Source organism: Larus michahellis, chromosome 7 (assembly GCF_964199755.1).
Source record: "Larus michahellis chromosome 7, bLarMic1.1, whole genome shotgun sequence".
Taxonomy (NCBI): domain Eukaryota; kingdom Metazoa; phylum Chordata; class Aves; order Charadriiformes; family Laridae; genus Larus; species Larus michahellis.
The window spans coordinates 50,233,010-50,253,517 of NC_133902.1; the positions used below are offsets into that span (position 1 = coordinate 50,233,010).

Consider the following 20,508-nt stretch of genomic DNA (forward strand, 5'->3'; position numbering starts at 1 on the left):
CAACAAGAAGGGTAGGGAGAAGAGGGAGAAAAAGAAGGGAGAGGGAAAATGAAGCCTCATGGGATGAGATAAAGACAGTTTAATAGAACAATATCAGAAAAGGAAAATAACAATAATAATAATAACAACAACAACAACAACAATGATGAAACAAGTCACTCTCAGCGCCCAGTGAATTGGCACAGTCCCAAGCAGTGACTGCGAGTCCCCACCCCCCGGCCAACCCCATTTATACACCGAGAATGACATCTATGGTATGGAATATTCCATTGGCCTTTCCATTTTTCTGTCTAGGCTTCTTCTCCGCTTCTATGGGAAGCTGAAAAAAAGCCCTAGAAAACTATAAACATCTCCTGGCAACAGCTAAAACATTATGTATTACTGACACACCTTCCATACCAAATCTGAAACGCGACAACCACTAGAAAGAAAATCAACTCTGTCCCAGGTGAAACTAGGACATCTAGGAAGAAACTGTCCCTTCATCTGGGACCCCTCACGGCCGGGTTTATTGAATTGAGAAGACAAATGCATTAGCTTGAACCTCCAGGAAGGTGGTTTCCTTAAGGCCTAAGCCACTGAAGCCCACTGTAGCCAAACCATTTGAATTTTTACAGCAATGACAGGATTTGCACGTGGTTACCACCCATCAGGTGTGAAGAGGAAAATTCCAGCTGAAGGGGCAGACACCCTCGAGCCCAGCCTGGCAAGCTGTTAAATTGCTCCAGCTCAATCATGGGGAACTGCCCAAGCATTTCCAAGGAGAGTATCGGATGGGAACATGCACAAGGCTCTGGAATTCAATCTCGAGCCCAAACCAAGGAGAGCAAAGCTCAGCTCCAGCTCCATAAGCTCCCGGTGAGACTTAAAATATCTGAACAACTTGTGGGAGTGCTGGCAGCCTACTCCAAACTCACTGAAGCCTCCTCATCCACTCCAGCGAGGAGGACACCAACCCTGTCGGCGACCATCCGCTGTGCATTACCGGGGTGCTGCATTGGGACCAACCGGCTGGAACCTCACCGAATCCAGCACGTCATCGCAATTTGGGACAACAGACTTTGGCAGGATTATGGCCGTAATTTTTAAATCCTTGAAGGAATGAGCAGTTTCCCCCATCCTACCTTCGGCAGAGCCACCGCTGTAGAAACCTGCAAAACAAGAGGCCGGCCTCTTGTTTTGCAGGTTTCTACAGCGGTGGCTCTGCCGAAGGTAGGATGGGGGAAGATGCAGAGTCCAGCCACCAGTCAGCCACTTGATGTACCCTTGGTGCTGGAGGATCATCGTCCTTGCCCGTGGAGACAAGATGGGAAAAAAACCCGCAGCTCCTGACGGCTGTGCTGGAGATGCCAGGGTTAGGACTGGCTTGACGGCTCCTGATGTTAACAGGAGAGGAGCCCGGGGGCAATTTAACTCTGCCTTTGCCACCCCTGTGGTGGTTTCTGTGTGTTCCTGGTCGTGCTGTGAATTAAGTGATGCTGTGTTAGGATGCCGGGTGGCGGGAGCTCATTGCTTCCCAGCCCTGTGGCTGCGGGGGATGCGCTCAGCCTCCCCGCCTTGGAGCTTTGCTTCGATATTTACATAAACATCGACACATGTTTAAAAAGCTTCAGCTGGAACGAGTGAGACCAAACACCGCTGTGGGAATGTCACCGCGTCCTTTTTTAGAGACAGCGTGGGGGGCCGGCTTGTTGGGCGCAGAGCTCTTTTGGGAGGACAGTGGTTTGAAGGGAAGCTGAGTCCATAGCGATGGATGAGCTTTTACACAGGACAGAGGTAGAAGACATAGAAGAAAAAGGGATGCTTGGACCTGTGGTACTAGCTTGAAACACGAAGCCAAGACCCAGCTTGGCAGGCTTTTCTGGAGATGTCCCAAGGAGAGTAAAGACCTGTTTGGGATGGAAACCAAACTGGTTTCAGGTGTACCAAGGAGCCTTTAGAGATACAGCAGGGCACCCTGAGCAGGACCAGACCTGTCTGGCCAAAGGGGACTATCCAAGGGGACCCTCGGAGCCACCCCGTGTTTACTCCTTGGGCAAACAATTGGTCCCAGCATGAGAGTTGCCGTGATTACTCTGTGCTGGGAAAGCTTGATTTTCCTAGGCATTATGCAGACAGCTGAGTAAAGGGTGGTGTTGGCCAAGCACTTCCAAAACCCATTAGGGATATTTTAATAGTGCTGTGGACTTGTTTTCCAGATTTCTCTGAAAATGAGTGTGGGGTGCATATACACACACGTGTTGAGCTTAGTGTCTCTCCAGAGAGGGAAAGGGGCTAAAGCATCGCTCTGTTATTCATTTCCAAAGGCATGATGTACAAACAATATCAATATTTATCAAGCAGCTTTGTTTATCCCAGGATTGTAACAAAGAAAGTGACTTAGATTGTGGTGTTTGTCCTCTTTGCAGTGTCCTATTCCTCATTTGTGATTGCGGGTCTTTCTTAATGCATATTTTATTTCCCTTTTCTGAAGACAACTGTAACCAGAATAGCTTAAAAAAGGAAAGTGGCACTTAGTTGATGGTTGGCTCAGTGGTTATATCATTTCTGCTTTTAAGAGCCCCCCTCTGTGATAAAGACAGCAGCACTCACCACCCAGGCTTACAACAGCATCTTTCTTGCCAGGTTTTGCCCTTCCACCCTTCCTTCCTTCCCCTCAGCTGCTTTAAATAAACAGGGAAGTCTTAAGTTATGACGAGACCAGTAAATTTACTAAATCTCCACCTACGAATGGCTTATTTTGTTCGTTTCAGCTTAAATCTGATTTCAAGTGGCATCGAGAAGAACAACAATATCCCCAAATCCCCCAACCCCGCTTACGGCATCACGAAAGTGCCCAGCCAGCGGTTCCTGCAGCAGCAGCTTTGCTGGAGGCTCTTTGCTGTGCCTCTCTCACTGGCCTGCGGAGGGGGCAGAGGGGGATCTTTAGGCATCTCCTGAACTACAGAGGTGAGAATTTTGGTGTTTACTCTTTATTAAAGGTGCAAAAAGTCAGTCCCACACACAGGGACTTTCCACCGCTGCTTGTTGCATCTTTACGGGAGACGGAAACACACTGTAAGGCATGGCGCTGCCGCCTCCAAAACGCAGGACTGTTACCAGCTGCTCCCTTTAAATCAATTTCCCCAAAGTCAGTCACAACACGAGTGGAGCGACGATCTCGGTGACACTTCCCGAACAATTGGCACCGGGAGCGAGCGGCACCAGAGGACTCTTGCCATGCTCTGCGCTGCGGGTCTCCAGTATAAATAGCCTGGCTGGAGGATCTTTCACCCAAAATGACGATGGGAGGGTGAATTTATGTTAATTCGACATGTCAGCTTTTCTGCGAGCTGTGTTTGAAACCAGGGACCCCAGAGCTCTCTGCTCTGCCTTAATCAGGAGCACTAAGCTGATTAAACTGAACGTCGGGCAAGGCGAGGGTTGTTCACAGCGGGTTGGTGGGCACAAAGGCTCTTGGTACGGGCAGTGTTGGGCAGGTAGCTCCTAGGTACTTCACAAACTGCTTGCTGTGTCCTCTTGCACAAGGACAGGCCGTGCTCTGCACGATGGGGACACAGCCAGGAGGAGGAACTCCCCTTTGGAACCATGAGGGTAGTGACCTTCTGATGATGTACCAAATGAGATGACAGAGGTGTTCCATTAGGAAAGGTCTGGGATGACCTACCAGCCACGAGGTGTGAAAGTAGTCAATGACAGCCTGGCTCCAGCCATAACTGCTGACAAACCCAGCTCCTGCTTGTGGTTTTCCAAGCTTAATCCCCAGGTGCTTTTCAGGCCAGGTTGGCAGCCATGGTGGCCTGCTGCTGGTCTGAGAGGACATGCTTTTGTGAGAGGACATTTGGCCAACACAGGTCCCATGCCTGCAGCATCTTCCCTGAGCAGAAGTCAGTGGAGGGGATGTAAAGCCCTTGGGATAGAAAACACTACTTACAACATCAGGAGTTTGCTGGGCCCTTGGAAGAGGTATGGTCCTTGCTACATAAGGATTAACATTCAGCTGAAATGACTAAGACTAAAAGTCATTCAGAAAGTCCCTTAGTGGATAGTTTTCTTCTCCTTCCCCTTCTGTGCTTTGACCAGCTGTGAGCAAGCGGAAGGAGAAATGAGAAAATGAGTAAACCAGGGGGAACATGCCTGAGGCAACACCCTCACCAGTCCTTCAAAGGAGGCATTGAGAAAAGTGTGTGAAAAGTTGCATGGGCAGAGACCCAGTGATTTGTGTTAATTAGCTAATGAGCAGCCTGTTGGAGGGAGACAGACCTACAGTCCCCTCAGCCTTCACTGCACAGAAAGACCAGTTGTAGTGTGGAGCTCGTGAGTTGGGGTTCACCCTGGGCCACGGTAGCAGATGAAGTCCTTGGAGAAAGATCCCAAAGAATGGTAATGACTGAAGGCAAATTTGGTGGAAAGGCAGCCCTCGCCTGTTTGCAAGGCCCCTGGGGTTTTTGCTTGAGTCATTCAGGCGGGGAGAGCATGTATGAATGTGGAAATCAGCCATGGCATGATGGAGCTCAGCTCTTCCCATCAGTGGGGGCTCCTGGCTTGTGCTCTTCAGGCATTTTGTCCCTCCACCTCATCTTTTCAGCTTTAATAAGAGATGTGTGTGTGCTTCCCCTTCCACCCCCCCCAATACATTCGTTACATTTTCAGATCAATTTTAAAAGTAACCTCTTTAATATTGAATTATTCCTGATCTCTATTGTCACTTCTAGCTGATTAGTTTAAGGACTGTGCTTGGTTTGTTTAATAACCTCTTGACACTAAACAAACAATCTTGAAAAGGGAACAATTTGCAAAACAGAAGGAAAACAAATAACCTACAAGGGCACCCTCTTCAAAATAGAAAGACTGATTACATTAAAATGGCAAAATAATTCCAGACGTTAAAAGAAAGTATATAGATATTGGCTTATCTATATTCAAAGAAGATTTAAAAACACTGCAAAGTTGAAGTTTTCATTAGCAATACAGTGAAATCTCTCAATTAGAATTCCTGGAGCATATTAAATGGTATTTAGTTTCTAACTCAATGCATCATTTTCTGTTAAATAATTGATCGTGGTGCAGAGATTGTGTTTGCGTAGTTTAAGAAAGTGATTAGACCAAAAAATGTTTGGTAGGAAAGTTGCATCAATAACTCCTGCATTGCTCCAGCATGTTGTGGAGGTGCTCTGGTGGCAAGGCTGACCACCAAGGTGGGCAGGCATCGGGGCTGAAGTGACTTGAGGTGATGATACTTGTAATGAGACCACAAGGAGCTTGTCTTGAACACTGAGTGGAGCCTGATGCCTTCAGAGACTCAAATTAGCCAGGAACGAGGTGCAGCTGGGAGGAGGGAGAGCACACACCCCAAAATCACGCCAATTAAGTGAGTGTAGCAGAGGGGGAAAGGCTGAAGCTCTGGAGATGCTGAAGGAAGACCCAGTGAGGAGCTCAGGTAAAGGCCATGCAGTCTTAGTCTGGAGGGGGATGAAACCTTTGGGGATTCCACTAGACTTTTGCACCTCTGTGACCAGTGCCTGAACCCCAGTGCTGTTATTTTTCTATGTGATATTAAATTACCCTTTACCCACCTGGTGTCTGCAGTAGGGTAATACAGTGATCTTACACCTCTCCATTCCCACAGCACAGAAGATGTCTTTGTCTTTAGATTTGTGTGCTTAAATAGGAATTTAAATGTTTCTTTCAGCCTATAACTCAGCTGTGTTTGGACTGGGAAGGCTTTAACCTTCGTTTGTGGCTCTGACATTGCTGGAGTGGTGCAATCGCGGCTGTGTGGAAGGCACTGGTGGAATTCCCACTTGCCTGAGGTTGAAGCCAAGTTATTTTTTTTATGCCTTTTAAGTGGACAGGTTGGAAACTTCAGTCCTTGGTGAGCAAAGCTACCTTCTGGGTTGCAGGAACACCACCCAGATCTTCAGGGCTTCACTACATTTTATGAGGTATTTAGGCTGATTGAATGGCACAACATAAAGCCCATAATGTTTAACCACCAAGATTTTGGGTAGCACTTCTTCCCTCCCCACCCCCCCTCAAGTTTTTAATCTTTATTTGCTTATGTTCTTTAATGAGATGCAATTACAGTTTCAATGGCATAGGTAGGAGGTTTTATATTTGTACTGCTTTGTAGTAAAGACATAATTACTGCGTTTATGAATCAAATCCCTTTATGTATCATAAATACTTATTAAAACAGCCGCTGGCAATTTTACCTCAACATGTTTCTTCATGAAGTAGGATTTATTGCCTATATAAACATGCCAGTCTTCCCTGGGTCTCCCTCCCCTACGATTGCTTGGCTTGCAGAATCCCCGTGGCTGGTTTGGAGTGGTTCAGAAGGTGAGACATTTTATAAAACGCTTAAATAGCTGTGTGTGCGCGTATACAGCTCGTGTACCCTGAAGACACCTTCATGGTTATTGTTTGTGCTCCAGTGATACCTCTCGTCTGCTTTTTTTCTCACTATGGTACGAGCAGCCAGTAGTAGATCTCGCCTACAGAGGTGTTTGCCCAGCATATGCACTGAGCAGGGACAGGTGGATTGATCTCTAGTGGGAAGGTCTGCGTAAGTCTTTAAACTCTCCAGTTTTCTGCAGGAAGGCGGATTTCATGCAACTGGAGAAAGTTTCCCTTCAAATACAATTTTTTGAAAGGCTGGTGTTATTTCCCTGTCTCTTCCTCTTATCCTCAGACTGGTTGAGCGTCCTCCCCATCTTTAGCGGGAGAACAAGGCTGGGGTGGGAGGTGGCGCCACACAGGGTAGAGATCTGGGAAAGATTTGAACATGGCAAGTTGTTTGACACTTCAGAGGCTGCTGCCAGAAGGAAGGTTTGATCCACAGACTGTTGAAACAGTAGAAAAGGGAGCTTTGATTTCTGTAGACAAAGGATCCGAGTCCCAAACAGTTTAAAAGGAAGGTTGGCAAGGCAAAATCCTGCGAGGTGGTGCTGGAAAGTTCATGCCAGATTAACCTGACTTCTCTCTCCTTGGCTAAGCTAACACCCTCAGCACAAGTGCAGTAAATGTTCTCCCTGGAAATGTACTCTTGAGAAAGTGCTTTGCAAGAAGTTCTTGGTGGAACTAGAAAAGTTCGTTCTCAACAGATGAAAAATAGATCGGGAATTAGTCTACAGGCAGACAACAGCACATGAGGAGCTTAATAAAGATTTTTCTTAAAGGTAGGTCACAGGACAGATTGTTTTTGATGACATTTCCTTAATGGCCCAAAAGGCAAGACAGTATTTATTGCATTAGTCACTCAGACATATTCAGGAGATTTGGTCAGTGGAGAGCAGAATCACAGTATTTTTGTTCAAGAACCAGCAGAAATGGAATGCAATGTTGTTAAGAAGTGCGAAGTCCTGCATTTGGGCACTCAAGACAGCCTTGGAAGCTTGTGGTACATGCTGGGGGCTAGGAGCTAGTGCAGGCAACCACCCCCTTTGCTCCAGGTATCAAACAGTTGACTGTAACCTTAGGACGGGACGGACTTCCCCCAGACACAGGAAAGCGCGATATCATTACCAGCACACAAGGTCTGCACGAGTCCTTGCCTGGGATACTGCCTATTTGGGTCACACATCCTCAAGAAAGATGAATTCATCCTGGAACAGCTACAGAGAAAGACTGATAGAAGCAGAGCAGAGGGGAGAGCTTATCCTGCAGAGGAGGCTGAGTGCTTGGTGAGCAGGGACAGGAGCGCTTGTCTTTGAGTGCTCTCTCTGGCAAAGACACGGGGGTGGAGAAGGAACGGTTTGAGTTAGAGGACAATCCTGGGTAGGAAAAAAGATAGATATAACTTCATATAACTATAACCATGAGGAATGGAGGATCAAAAAATGTCTACCTACCAGAAAAAGAGCTTCTGGAACAGCTCCCGAGTGTACATGAAGAAGGACACAAAGACCTCCTGCCTTACCAATGGAGTGTGTAATTCAGACACATGTAGTAGCAGGGGACAGTAATCCCAGGTGTCCTTTTCTGTCATCAAGCCACTCTTAATGAGTCCATGCTCAGTCCTTCACGAGACAACACATGCAATTTAGGAGCACTGTGATGGTCCTAACGTGCCCACCTTAATTTATCCAATAGTTGTTCCTTTTTCATCAATAAGGAGTAATGACACAATGAGACCCTGTAGTTGGATCATTAATTAGGGGAGTTTTCACCTTTCAATTACAAAAAGCAAAACAAATGCCTCCTGGATCCTTTTGCTGCAGTCCTGGGGGAAGGGGGAGGTAGTCACCCTGCTCAGATAGGGCAACCAGGGAGTTTCATCGAGCAATGCGAGGTGCCGTCTCCGGAGCTGATTGATTAGCCCAGGAAGCTCGTTTAACCCAATATCATCTATCTTCAAGACTAATCAGGCACGATGAATAAAAAAGAAGAGAGGCAAGCACGTTAGTAAGAGTAGGCTGGTGGCTGATAAGCAGATAATTACACAAAGCGAAGCCGTCACGACGATAAATGTGTTTTAGCAAGAAGTGACCTCGTGGTGTGGGAAGCAAAGAAAAGTTTAAACTTCACCACCATCCAGGGACGAGGGGGATGAAGGTGGATTTGCCACATGGTAAATCGTGCTAGGATTTATCACAGGGGATATATAGAGGCTCTGGACACTGCTTCAGCAAGCTCTGGTGCTGCTGGTAGATGGCTGTTTCTCAGGCTTTTGATCTGTGGTTTGGTTTTTCAGATGTATCACAGGTCCTGCCAACCTCTGGAGTAATCGGATGGACACGTCCCGGGGCAGCCGCCAAGGGAAACATGGGATGCTCCTCCCCTGGGGAGCTGCTGGGACACTGTGCTTTACCCTGCATCTTCCTCAGCTTTCTGGGGAACCTCAGGAACCTTGGTGGGCATCCCTTTGACGTGGTCTGAACCAGGGGGTGCAGAGGCTGACCGAGCTCAAGGATTAGCCGGCTGCTGGGCACGTTTCAGTGGGAGCAGCTCTGTGGGGAGAGACCTGCCAAGCAGAACCTCGACCCTCCTGTGATGGAGGCCTGTGGGCCTCCTCTGTGCTGGCATTTTGGAGCATCTCAGGGCTCCAGCAGTGGGGTGCCAAGACCGTGGCAGTGCCAAGAGCCTTCCCCATCCGAGCTCACCGCTCCCCTTCTCTCTCCACAGGGTGGCAATGCCTGCCTTCAGCTACAGCAGCTTGGTCCTGCTGCTGCTGCAGCGCACATCCTCCTGGGGAGCAGCAGAAGACCCTGGGCTGGAGGGTCCCTGGGCACTTGGCGCTGCCAGGAGCTTGGACACAGCCTCCAGGTACAGCCTTGTGGGGACAGGGACATGGGGTGCTGCTGGCTGGGGTTGTCACCTCCAGCTTGGCACCTATTCAGCATCATGGGGTGCTTCTGGCCAACACTAACGCTGCACTTTGGGGTGGCTCTTGGTAAGGTCCCCAGCCACGATCCCGTGTCTCAGTCCACCCTGCTGCTGTCCATCTCCCCAGGGTGCCACCGCTGCCGCTGCTGTGCCCACGATGCACATCGCCTGGGCTTGGTGGGAGATCTGCTTTGTTGTGACATCTCTGGGATAAGAGTGGAGACCTGCTGCTCGCTTAGAGACACCTGTGCAAAACCCCCATCACACACTCGACGGGCGGCAAGTTACTGGAAGGTGTTTAATTGGGCCTTGTAAATGTGTGTGTGGCTCTAATTTCAGGTCCTCTCCTGCAGAAGCTGCCAAGTGATGCATCAGCGGCAAGAGAAGTGACTGCCGAATAGCAGACGTTAAATAGACAAACGTTAAACTTGTAGTGTAAAGGCAAGCACTGAAAAGGCAGGTGCTAAAGAGAGGAGTGGCTCCAGGGGGGAATTTAAATTAATTCCTCTGAAGCAGCTGAGACCATTTGTTTATTAAAAACCACATATCTACACATGCATGAGAGGGTGTTGTGGCCAAGCAGGAGCTCACGCCAGTCCCATGGCTGAACGTCGAGCTGTAGGATGGTCAGAAGCCCCTGGGAGCTGAGCAGCAGCATCTTCCCGTGCTGAACCATCCGGAGCCTGCGCCGGTGGCAGAGGGGCTGGGACCTGCAGTGATCCCAGCTTCGGGACTCGGGAGCGGCTGCGCCCTAGGGAGGGGTCACCCAGGGTGCCCCTTTTTCTAACCGAGTATTTACAACATGCCAAGCCAGAGAGCAGAGGCAGGTGTTGCATTTTAAGGCGTGCAAGAGGCTGAGTAAGTTGTCTGTATAATTGTTCTCAGGACTGAAGTCAAAATTTAACCCCATCTCCATTTCTGCCACGAAAGGAGAGCCCAGACACATGTCCTCTAACGATGTCATGTGTCAGAATTTCTTAATAACGTTTCCCCCTCTGATTTCTGTTTAATTTGCCCCCTCTCCTTCTGAAGATTACTCCCTTTTTACATCCCTCCGAATAAAGAGCATTTAGTTAGCGGGGAAGAAAAGATTGCCATTGAAGAACTAAGAAAAGCACTGGATTAATTCTCTGCCTGCAGCTAAACTGAGAGTTCATCTCCTAATAGGCCATTTCAAAGCAGTTAGATTTACTCTTTTAGACTAACCACGCTGTCTGAACAATATTTTATGCCTGTGCTAAAATATAATAGGCTAGAGAGACAACTCAGATGTCAAGAGTAGATAGTGCTGTCAAAGGAATTTGTCTTGGGTAATAGATAGACTGACATGACTTTGAAATATTCCGAGGAAGAAATAATTCCACATTTGAATGGTTTGTTTCTTTCCCTTTAAAAAGCCAAGAGTGTATTATTTTAGATCGTGTCTACCACAAAGTCTTTATTTTCTGTGGAAATAACACTGGTGTGGCCAGCAATGGGGACATGGCGCAGTGGGACTTGGCGGTGTTTGATAGGGGAATTAAGCGATGCCAGCATGGTGCTGCCAGAGCATCCTCAGACCACCCGTCGCAGCAATTCGGTGCTGCCAGTACTTGGGGCAGTTTGGGAATGGATTAAAAACTTAAACCCGGTGCTCTGGGAAGCGGCAACAGTGCAACAGAGTTCAGGAGAGAAGCTTTTTGGCCAAGGTGTTTTGAAGTCCCCTAGGGAGTGTGACACTGGCAGTTGTTCTCCAGCATTAATGATTTAGATCAAAAATGCTTCTAAATTGCAGGGGTGATTACTGAAGAAACGTACGTAACCACCTTAACACAATGTTTGTCACAAGCCTCCCCACTGCAAAAGTGTTATTGTTACTTTTTATAGCTTTTTAAAGCTTTTGTTGGCTTCCTCACAGATAGCCAGCGAATACATGTATACTTAAGGGACGTGGACGACCTGTTGTCTGGTCTTTTCATTTGTCCAAATGTTCTGGAATAAAGACTTAACTTATTTTTTTGTTAAGGAAGTATGTATGAAGACTTGGAAAAAGTCAGAAAAGTCTTAAGAGAATTTATCGTCCTGTGTTAAAAAGATAAAAAGAAAGTTGGTAGGGTCTTATTTTGCAGAATACAGAGCAGGTAAGATCTTTAGTGTTTACTTAGTCCCTTCACTCCACTGGGCTGGGTAAAAGAACGGTTGAGGAAGGAGCCAAGAACATTTATGTTCCCTTTAAAGCCTGTTGCCACTGCAGGTGTAAATGGCACCAGCTAGCACAGCTGATAATCGCCGTGTTTGGCATCTCCCCCAGTGCTGCACGATGCTCTCCCGGGCTCGCGCTGAGCTCTCTTGCTGCTGGGGGGCGTTCTGCCGGGAAACGGGTAGGGTCAGGGTGTTATCCATCCGCGAGGTTGGAGACTGGTCCTGCCCCAGGCTCAGAGTCTGGGACCACCTCGGTCACGTCCATCATGGGGAAACTCTTTAAAGGCACAAAAAGGCCGATGGGTCAAAACAAAATAAAGGTTCCATCCTTCACCAGGAAAAGGGCCACCTCGTCTGGAAATGGATCCCTGCAAACTCAGCGTAGAAATGCTATTAGAAAAACACTTGTTGCTTCGACTCTGCCTGATGGCGGCACGGCGTTGGGATGGGGACAGTCTCCCCCAGGCGGGGGGGTGCTCTGCAGGGCTGAGCCCCCATGCCTTGGTGCCTACCCCTTGGCAAAGTGTCTGCCGAACTATCCAACCCTGGCAGCACGTTTTATTCCTCACCCCCCATGGACGGGTACAAATGACCACCAAAAAAAGTGGGGCTGTACCAATAGATCGCCTTACTTGAAGGGTTCCCAGGAACTTTCCATAGGAAGGTAAATATCCAGCGTTGACATCCCTGTTTAACGGGTGAGCACATTGAAGGGTGGAGGGGGATTTGCCCTGCTGGGGTTAGAGGCAGTGCTGGGAGCAGGGTGTAGATGTCAAGCTGTTTTAGTGACAGAACTGACACTTGTGGGTAAAATGTCCCTTTTCTATTGCTACTCTGCTGCCACTTGCAGCCATTTCTATTCAAGGCGTGTTATTATCAAATCTTGCGGGGAGCCCCTTGAGATTTGCGGCTGATAACTAAAAGAAACTCCTTTATGTTCATAATGATAAAACAAAGCATCCAGTCATTCGAGCTGATTTTACCCAAGACATTTCCTGAATTATTGCGCTCTCGCAGCTGTCATGGGCTTGAAGCTTTCAAAAGCCCATTTTGCTTCTGCTCGTAGCTCTTTCATCGTCAAAGACCGGTGCCGTACCCCTGGGTTTGCTTGTGCAGCTCAAAGAAGAGCAAGCGACGCAGCTCCTTAAAGTTAAACAAAAAATCCTCACGGTTAATGAACTTGTCTAATTTTATGCAGAAAATGCTGCCATCTTTCCTTTTAAAACTCACTTCAAATGCCAGGTTGATACCAACAGGGATAGTTTCAAAAGCACCTCAGACTAGGATGCAAATCCCTTTGACTTTCAGCCAGACCTATATGCTCCCATATACTTTTTGGGGGGGAGATTTTCAGTTGTCAAAGCCTTTTAGGCAGCATCACAAACCCACCTGGCTTCTGTTAAGCGCTGTGGCCAGCCGGCAAAAATCGATGCCTCTCTACTTAGCTGTGCAAATCCCATTTACTGTAATTACCCATGTAAGAAAATGATATGGCTCTACTTTCAGGATCCCCCAAGTTGTTTTATGACCTTCCTGCAGTATTTTATGCATGTTGTTGGGTTTTTTTTTTCCTCCCTCACATCTTGTGCCGTGAATGTGAAAATAAAAAACCCCAAACAACCCATATACAAAAAAGACAAATAATGTCCCTGGAATGATTAAATTCCTATGCAGGTGAGTGGGTAGAAATGCTCTTGCCTACTCTGAAATCAAGTTGACCTAAATTATACGGTATAGATTATTGCATTTAGAATAATAATGGTGTGTTGGATGTAGTGGAGTGATTTTAAACCAAGGACGTACAGCCTTTGCTGAGATCCAGCCGGGTTTCTTAATCTGATTTATGATGCAAAATTTAGGTCAGGTGGATTGATTCCTAATAGAGATATAATGAATCAAAATTCCTAGAATGGCTTTATTTTGCACAGAGGTGTCAACAAGCTGTACTTCTTTATATGTGCACCTGGCGTGTAATGATTCTCTTGCAAAAATCATAATCCATCAAGTCCTCCATTCAGGAATATCAATCAGTGCCAGGAACAAGACTATTTTAGCCAGGAGTTCTCAGTCATTTTGGTTTTCCTCCTCATGAACACATAAGGCGCTGTGACATTTAAATTGTGCTTTGACATGTAATCATTAAATGTTTGAAAATGTCTTGTTCAGTTTTTGTTGCCTCATCCATTTGCTTACACTGGCCTCTTGTTTTGCCATTGTTCCTGGTTTTTTTAGCGTATGATACCCATATTGTTCCTTTTAATAGCTGGAGGCAAAATTATCTCAATTTCCTGACAAGAAACTTGGTTTTAGTATTAGAAAACTAAAATTAAAGCTAATGAGATGTCTGTTCCTGCCTTAATGGAGACTAAAACAAAAAAACACAGACCTTTCTCTTAACATACCTGTCTTTGACACAACAAGCCACCTTCAAGAAGATCATCATAAAACTTGTGATATAGGCATGAATGTAGATCTACAGGAGCTCCTTGCTAAGATTTATGTCTTACGTGTTTTCCTGTGTTATGCATGTTTTTTTTTGCCAGGGTGAAAGCAAAGTTACACGGTTGGGCCACTCTGTAATTCCCAGCCTTCTGACAGGGTCATCCGTTGGGCAGCTTTTTGGCTGTACATGAGGAACTGATACAAGGAATTTTTTGCTGAAAATGCAACAAATCCCTTATACTCCATAGTGGTTGTGGGCAGGGCTGGGTGCGACGGGGTGTAATTATACCATAAGGAGATGCACAGGCACAGTATCATTTGTTACTGCTGGTGTTAATTGTTACTGCTTTAATAAACAACGGCAGTGACTTCACTGCTTCTTGCTCTTCTTGCTGAATCAGTGTGCAAACGTCTAAGTCAAGACAACAGCCCAGTGGTGCAAGGTGCTATGGAGTTACCATGGAGAAGCAACGTTTTCCTTAGGTGGCAGGACTAAATGACCACATCATTTTTTTAATTTGGTCATTGAGCTATAAAAATCAATTTAAAATAGACTTAAGGTGGAGACCTCTACAGAGCATGTTGAACTAGCACCTGGAAATGGCATGAACGCTCACTGTGCTCCTGACAGTGTGCTACTGTTAAAAAAAAAAAGCCACTAATGTCATGGCAAAGGTCGTTAACTTTGCCAGTTTCAGCTTGGTGGTGTGATCACTAATGTCCTGCTTCAGCCTCCACTGGCTTCAGCCTCTTCCCTGAAGCATCCTCTAGCATTAACACAGATGGCTGGGGACTAAGTGAGGGCTGGAGGAGATCTTCATATCACTTTTCCCAGGGTGAGAAAATCACTGTTTGCAGAATGGTTCGAGACCCCAGGAGAGCCCTGTCCCCATTTCCCCGTGCGGAAGCATCCACAGAGGTGCAGCTTTTCCCTCCGCACCCATCTCCCATTTAAACAGGTTAAAAACAAGGGGGCTGACCTATTAAGTGCTATTTGCTGTGCTGGATGCAGGCAGCTATTCATGACTTATAAAATGGTTGTATCTTTTTTGCTAGCCCCCCCCCAACACACGCAAATCCACCTTCCCAGCCTTGCGAACAAGCTCAGACCTATCCCCCTCCGGCACGTGGTGGGCTGAGATGCTGCTTGCTCCCAGCCTTCCTGCAGATCGTTTTTTTTTGTTGTTTTTTTTTTTTTTTCCCCCTTTCTTGTAATTCTGGTGTGTAACTGAGAAAATTATACCTCATTTCTTCCTTGGTGTGAATTGCTGCAGCTGCCTGGGAGTCGTCGGGGCTGTGCCAGATTGTACCAGCCGTGAGCCTGGCTGGGAGCCAGCCCTTGGCACAAACTTGCTGAAAGCTGTGTACAAACAAGGCTTGTCACTATGTACGTTATTGCCCTTTTGTTTAGGATATAAATATGTCCCATACACGCTAGCAAGCTCTCTCGTTTGCTATTTCAATGGAGAACCCTGTAAAACAGCTGTCACGCTGTCTCCTGTCAAATCAGTTGCAGATGCACGTGTCCTTCCCCATAATAAACAGGTATGAAATTGTCTTTACGCAGTGTGCCAGCCCTTGTCACCGGGAATGCGAATGAGGGAAGCTCGGCAAAAAAATCGCCCTGAAAGCCAGCGCTCTGACAGAGCGCCGTGAAAGTTACTCGGACCTCTGAAAAGAGACTTCCAAGCAGAATGTTTCAGGGCATGAAGTAATGAACTAATGGTGATGGGTGTAGAAAAACGAAGTGAACTCCGGGGTTGTCCATAAGGTCGTCTTCCTCCATTAGCTGCAGGTGAATGACGGCAAAGCAGCCCTTGTCCTGGCCAGGGTCAGAGAAGGGTCCCAGGGGACAAAGAGCTTGCGTAAGGAGGTGTCGAGTGGGAGGAAAGGAGCTGAGCAGAATTTCAGGAGTGCCATCCCTTTTCTTACTCTTGGACCTATTAGATACCTTGTTATTGCCAAGGGTGGCTGCTAATTTTGACTGTGTTTTGTCACTGGGTGACTTTGGGTGAGAGCAGGCCACCAGACCTCCTGCTCTGAGGGACCTCCATCCAAGGCACACAAAATGTCTTGTGACCCTTAGTGTAAAACTGTGCCCTGTCCCACTCCAACAGGCCAGCGTCAGCCGCAGAAGACCCGAGCAAGCGCAGGTCGTGTGTCTGAGTGCCTGACTTTTCCCCAACTTGTGTTTGATAAAAAACCCCAATGTGACACGTGCCAAAAGCCACGCAAGCTCTGAGCTCTAACACAGACTTGCTTTTATGCTAAGTGCTACTCAAGGGAGAGTCAGTCTTCAAGACGGGTGGGAAATTAAGCTTAATACTTTATGATTCCTGGGCCCTTTTGCCTCTACACTCAACTTCCACCTTGTACACCAAATGTTTTATGGTACACCTTCTGTTTTCGATTAAGTGCTTCTTTCCTGGCGGCTGACATTGGTCTTTCACATGAATTAAGTGTCAGATTGTGAAAATCTCCCTCGCATCAATGGAGTTAATGAGGCAGACTTGCAGAGAAGAGGATCTGGCCCATACATTTTATTTGCATTTTCTTAGGCCATGTCTCTGAGGCAGATAATCATGAAGCTGACAGCATCAAATAAATTGCCTATTAGTTATTAGTAGCTTGTTTCTTACAATAACAGTCAAGTCTGCTTACATGTGACAGCAGCGTGCGGAGGTTTGGGAAGTTTCGGGGATCCATCATGGATAATTTTTAGCGAAGACTCAGTAGTTCATCAACAAATAGTTGGGGTCACACACCAACAGTGGGGTGAGGACCATCTCAAGACAAGGCTGTTCAGCCTTTCATATTGAACGCTGATGTAGTTCTCCATACCGAGCATGGAAAGAGCAATGTCTCATGGCTTGGAGACTTTCTGCAGCTCATGAATTGCCCGTCTCCTCCCCACTTCAGCGATGTGCTGTCAAACTCATAAAACTCTTGTGAAATTCTGTTTGCACCTGAGCCAACGATGTTGAAACTGTGCAGTGTACTACCAGGTCTGCCAGCAATACAGCGATTAGTGAAGTGCTCCTGGGCATGGCACGCCACACGCAAGTCAAACCTCTGAGACTTTAAACAGAGATGCTGAAAACAGAAGTGCAGCGAGAAAACAGGGCAAGAAGACCCATTCTGGAAAGCATTTCTAAGAAACATTACAGGAAAATACACGTTTGAAGAGGTTACATTCATATCATTGAGGACTGAAACTTGGCAGGGAAGGAAAAGAGATGTTTTGTTCTGGATTCCAGTGAATGATCACAGAATCACAGAATGGTTGGAGTTGAAAGGGACCTTCAGAGATTATCTAGTCCAACTTCCCTGCCAAAGCAGGTTCATCTAGAGCAGGTTACACAGGAACACATCCAAGTGGGTTTTAAATATCTCCAGAGGAGGAGACTCCACCATCTCTCCTCTCTGGGCAGCCTGTTCCAGTGCTCTGTCACCCTCAAAGTAAAGAAGTTTTTCCTCATGTTGAGATGGAATTTCCTGAGTTCCAGCTTGTGCCCGTTGCCCCTTGTCCTGTCGCTGGGCACCACTGAGAAGAGTCTGGCCCCATCCTCTAGTCACCCGCCCTTTAGATATTTCTAAGCATTGATGAGGTCCCCTCTCAGTCTTCTCTTCTCCAGGCTAAACAGACCCAGGTCTCTCAGCCTTTCCTCATAACACAGGTGTTCCTTTCCCCTGATGATCGGTGCAGCCCTCAGCTGGGGGCTCTCCAGTAGTTCCCTGGCTTTCTTGATCTGAAGAATCCAGAACTGGGCACAGTACTCTAGACACGGCCTCACCAGGGCAGAGTAGAGGGGGAGGACGACCTCCCTCGACCTGCTGGCCGTGCTCTTTGTGATGCGCCCCAGGAGACCATCGGCCTTCTTGGCCACAAGAGCACATGATGGTTTTAAGGAAATTGTAACAATTCATTGCATATGAGTATGGTGGGTTAGACGTGAGGAACTGGCTTCATGAAATGAGTAGGTACTGATTTATTGGTGTGGTTAACCAGCAGGGTGCTGGTTGATGAGAAGACCAGAGGCTCAGCAGTGCAGTAGCCCAGGCTGCTCTCCTTCCTGCTGGCAGTGGGCAGAGACGTGTCCTGCTTCAGCCACCGCAGCTTGGGTGATGGGATGCCTCTCCTCACTAGCTTCACGTTAACCAACATGTTCAGAAGAGCCAAACCCTGCTGTTTGGGCACACTTGGACTTTCGCTGCCCAATTCAGACACACCTTTGGCAGAGGCACACGGTTGTTGGGGGTAATATCCTACACTGCTGCAGGTAGCTCTGCTCTCTTAATTTCACTCCTATGAGATCACTTTACCAGTAGTTATTACAGCCAAACAAGACATCATGGCCATCAAACTCCCTTCTACTAGGCAGGCCAAGCTTGATCTAATAGCTGTGGGTTGAAGGTGTTTGCATGAGAATTCATTTTGACACGGCACACTAATCCATGCAACTCTCAGTGCAGGAATTTGGGGACAGCATTGTCAAAACGACACAGTACTCACCGAGGAAGGCTGCAAGCTCTGAAATCCCTAAATTATACCCAGGAAGTACGCGGTGACACCTGCTGACACTCTGTACAACTGCAGACAAAAATAGCTGTCCTGGTAGAGGAGGACGTGGGAGTCGGTAGGGAGAAAGGCAGGAAAAATAAAAAAGCTTTCGGAGCAGGGAGCTGCCACCCTTCTCTTGGATGCTTTCTGTGTCAGTGGTGGAAGTACCAGGTCACTACGTTTATCCCTGTTGTTATGTGAGGACAGGCATGTTAGGGACAACTGATGAAGCATCATGCCAGGAAAAACTCGTATTACTGTGCCTTCTGCAAGGACACGGCTGGAACAAGGGCTGCCTGGCAGGTCCACGCTGCACCCTCCCGCCCCTTCGTCATCCTGCTAGCTCGAGGGGTGGCTGGCCTCTGTGCCAGCTCAGCGCACGTCCCAGCACGGTGATGTCCTGGCACCCACTGTTGAGCAGAGCGACCTGCTGCCGGGGCACTGAAGGCAAGAAGGGAGGGCTGGCCAGCCTGCTGTTGGCAATATTGAAACAAATCAAATCAAACGGACTTAATTGCTGCTCCAGGGATATTGCACGCTGCTCTGCCTTTGCCTGGGGGCTGCTGTGGATCTGAGGACTTCGGAGGGGATACGTTTTGCTCTGACCTGATGGATGTCCAAGCCGATGTGCGTGCGGGGCTGGCTGCCTTGTTGCAAGGAGTGCAGCGGAGCTGGATGGATCCCTGCAAAGCTCCTGAGCACTGCTGTGGTCCAGCAGGGCTGATGCAGCGGCCAGGTTTAAAATGATGCTCTGGGTAGGTAAAATCCCAGGTGGTGGTAGCAGTCTTTGAAGGGAACATGATTGCAGTGGCTGTAATAGTGTGCCTGAGCTTATTGGACTCACTCTAAGCTTTAATCTGTCTGTAAGCCTCACGCTCAGAGTCTTTTTGTGACTTTCCCTGAGGATCTTTCCCTTTCTCTGAAATATTGCAATGGGTAGGCTAAGATCCAAGCAGGTCAGCTGAGCTCCTCCAAGCCTTGTCAAGGGCCGAGTGTCTAGTGTCCCCGCAGCCCTGGCTCCTCTCCCACCTGGGCCCCACTGGCAGGGCAGATCCACTCGCTCCTCCCATCCCTTTGCCAGGGAATGACACTGCTCTCCGAGAACTGGCAGCGAAGGGGTGGTTGCACACCGGGCTGTGAGCATCACCTCTGGACCATCCTGGCTGTCTTTCCATCTTTATGTCTGAGCTCCACATGGCTTTGTCCTTGGGCCCCTTCTCTTCTCCCTCTACTTCTCTTTAGGTTTTCTCATCTGCGAACTTCAGTTCAGCCCGTGCTGGTGACTCACAGAACAACATCGCCCTCCCAAATCACAGTCACAGCTTGCCCTTTTGTCATATCCTAGTGGATGTCTGGTCACCGTCTCAAGCCCTTTGCATCCAGGCTATGCCTACATCCTACACGCTATTTCTGTACAGCAGCTCCAAGCTACTACTTATCCATCACCCTCCAGAGCTACATCTTTCCTCCAGCCTTCCCTGCACCCACCTTTCCTCCTCGCCTGACAAATGCGGCTTGATGGGCTTGTGGAGAGCTACCATGAAGGTCTCTCTGTCGGTGGTCACCTCTTCCTCTGAGTAAACCTCCCCATACCTTAGTGCTCTTCAGCAGTTCCTTCTTCAGGTAGTCTCACCCCAAAATAGTCACTTGTTGGTGCCCCGAGGTCCACACAGGGGTGAGTGCTTAAGCCCTTGCTCTCATCCTGGTTGTCTATAGCTGTCTCTGGTCTTGAGCTGGAAAAGCCTTTTTAGTCTGTGCTTGCTCAGGGTCTGGCACGGCAGGCTCCTCATTTCTGAGCAAAACCTAACACATTAAACTACAGCTTTGATTACAAATGCCAAAATACCCCTCCTCCACCCTAAGAGCAAAGGGGTGGTCTGCATGTTTCCCAAGAGGTGAAAAGGGGGTAAAATAATCCTTATTTACCCCGGTGCAATTCAGAGTGTGTGAGCGCAGAAGAGAAACCTCTGTGCGCAAGTGTGGCCTCCAACAGCCGC

General features: G+C 47.8%; 1 long non-coding RNA gene across 1 annotated transcript; it reads left to right on the top strand.

The window, feature by feature from the left end:
• Positions 1-5,406: 5,406 nt before the first annotated feature.
• On the top strand, positions 5,407-11,154 carry LOC141746696 (uncharacterized). The gene is made up of 3 exons (XR_012588462.1): positions 5,407-5,440; positions 9,127-9,267; positions 9,455-11,154. It is a non-coding gene; the product is annotated as an uncharacterized LOC141746696 (long non-coding RNA).
• The last annotated feature ends 9,354 nt before the right edge of the window (positions 11,155-20,508 follow it).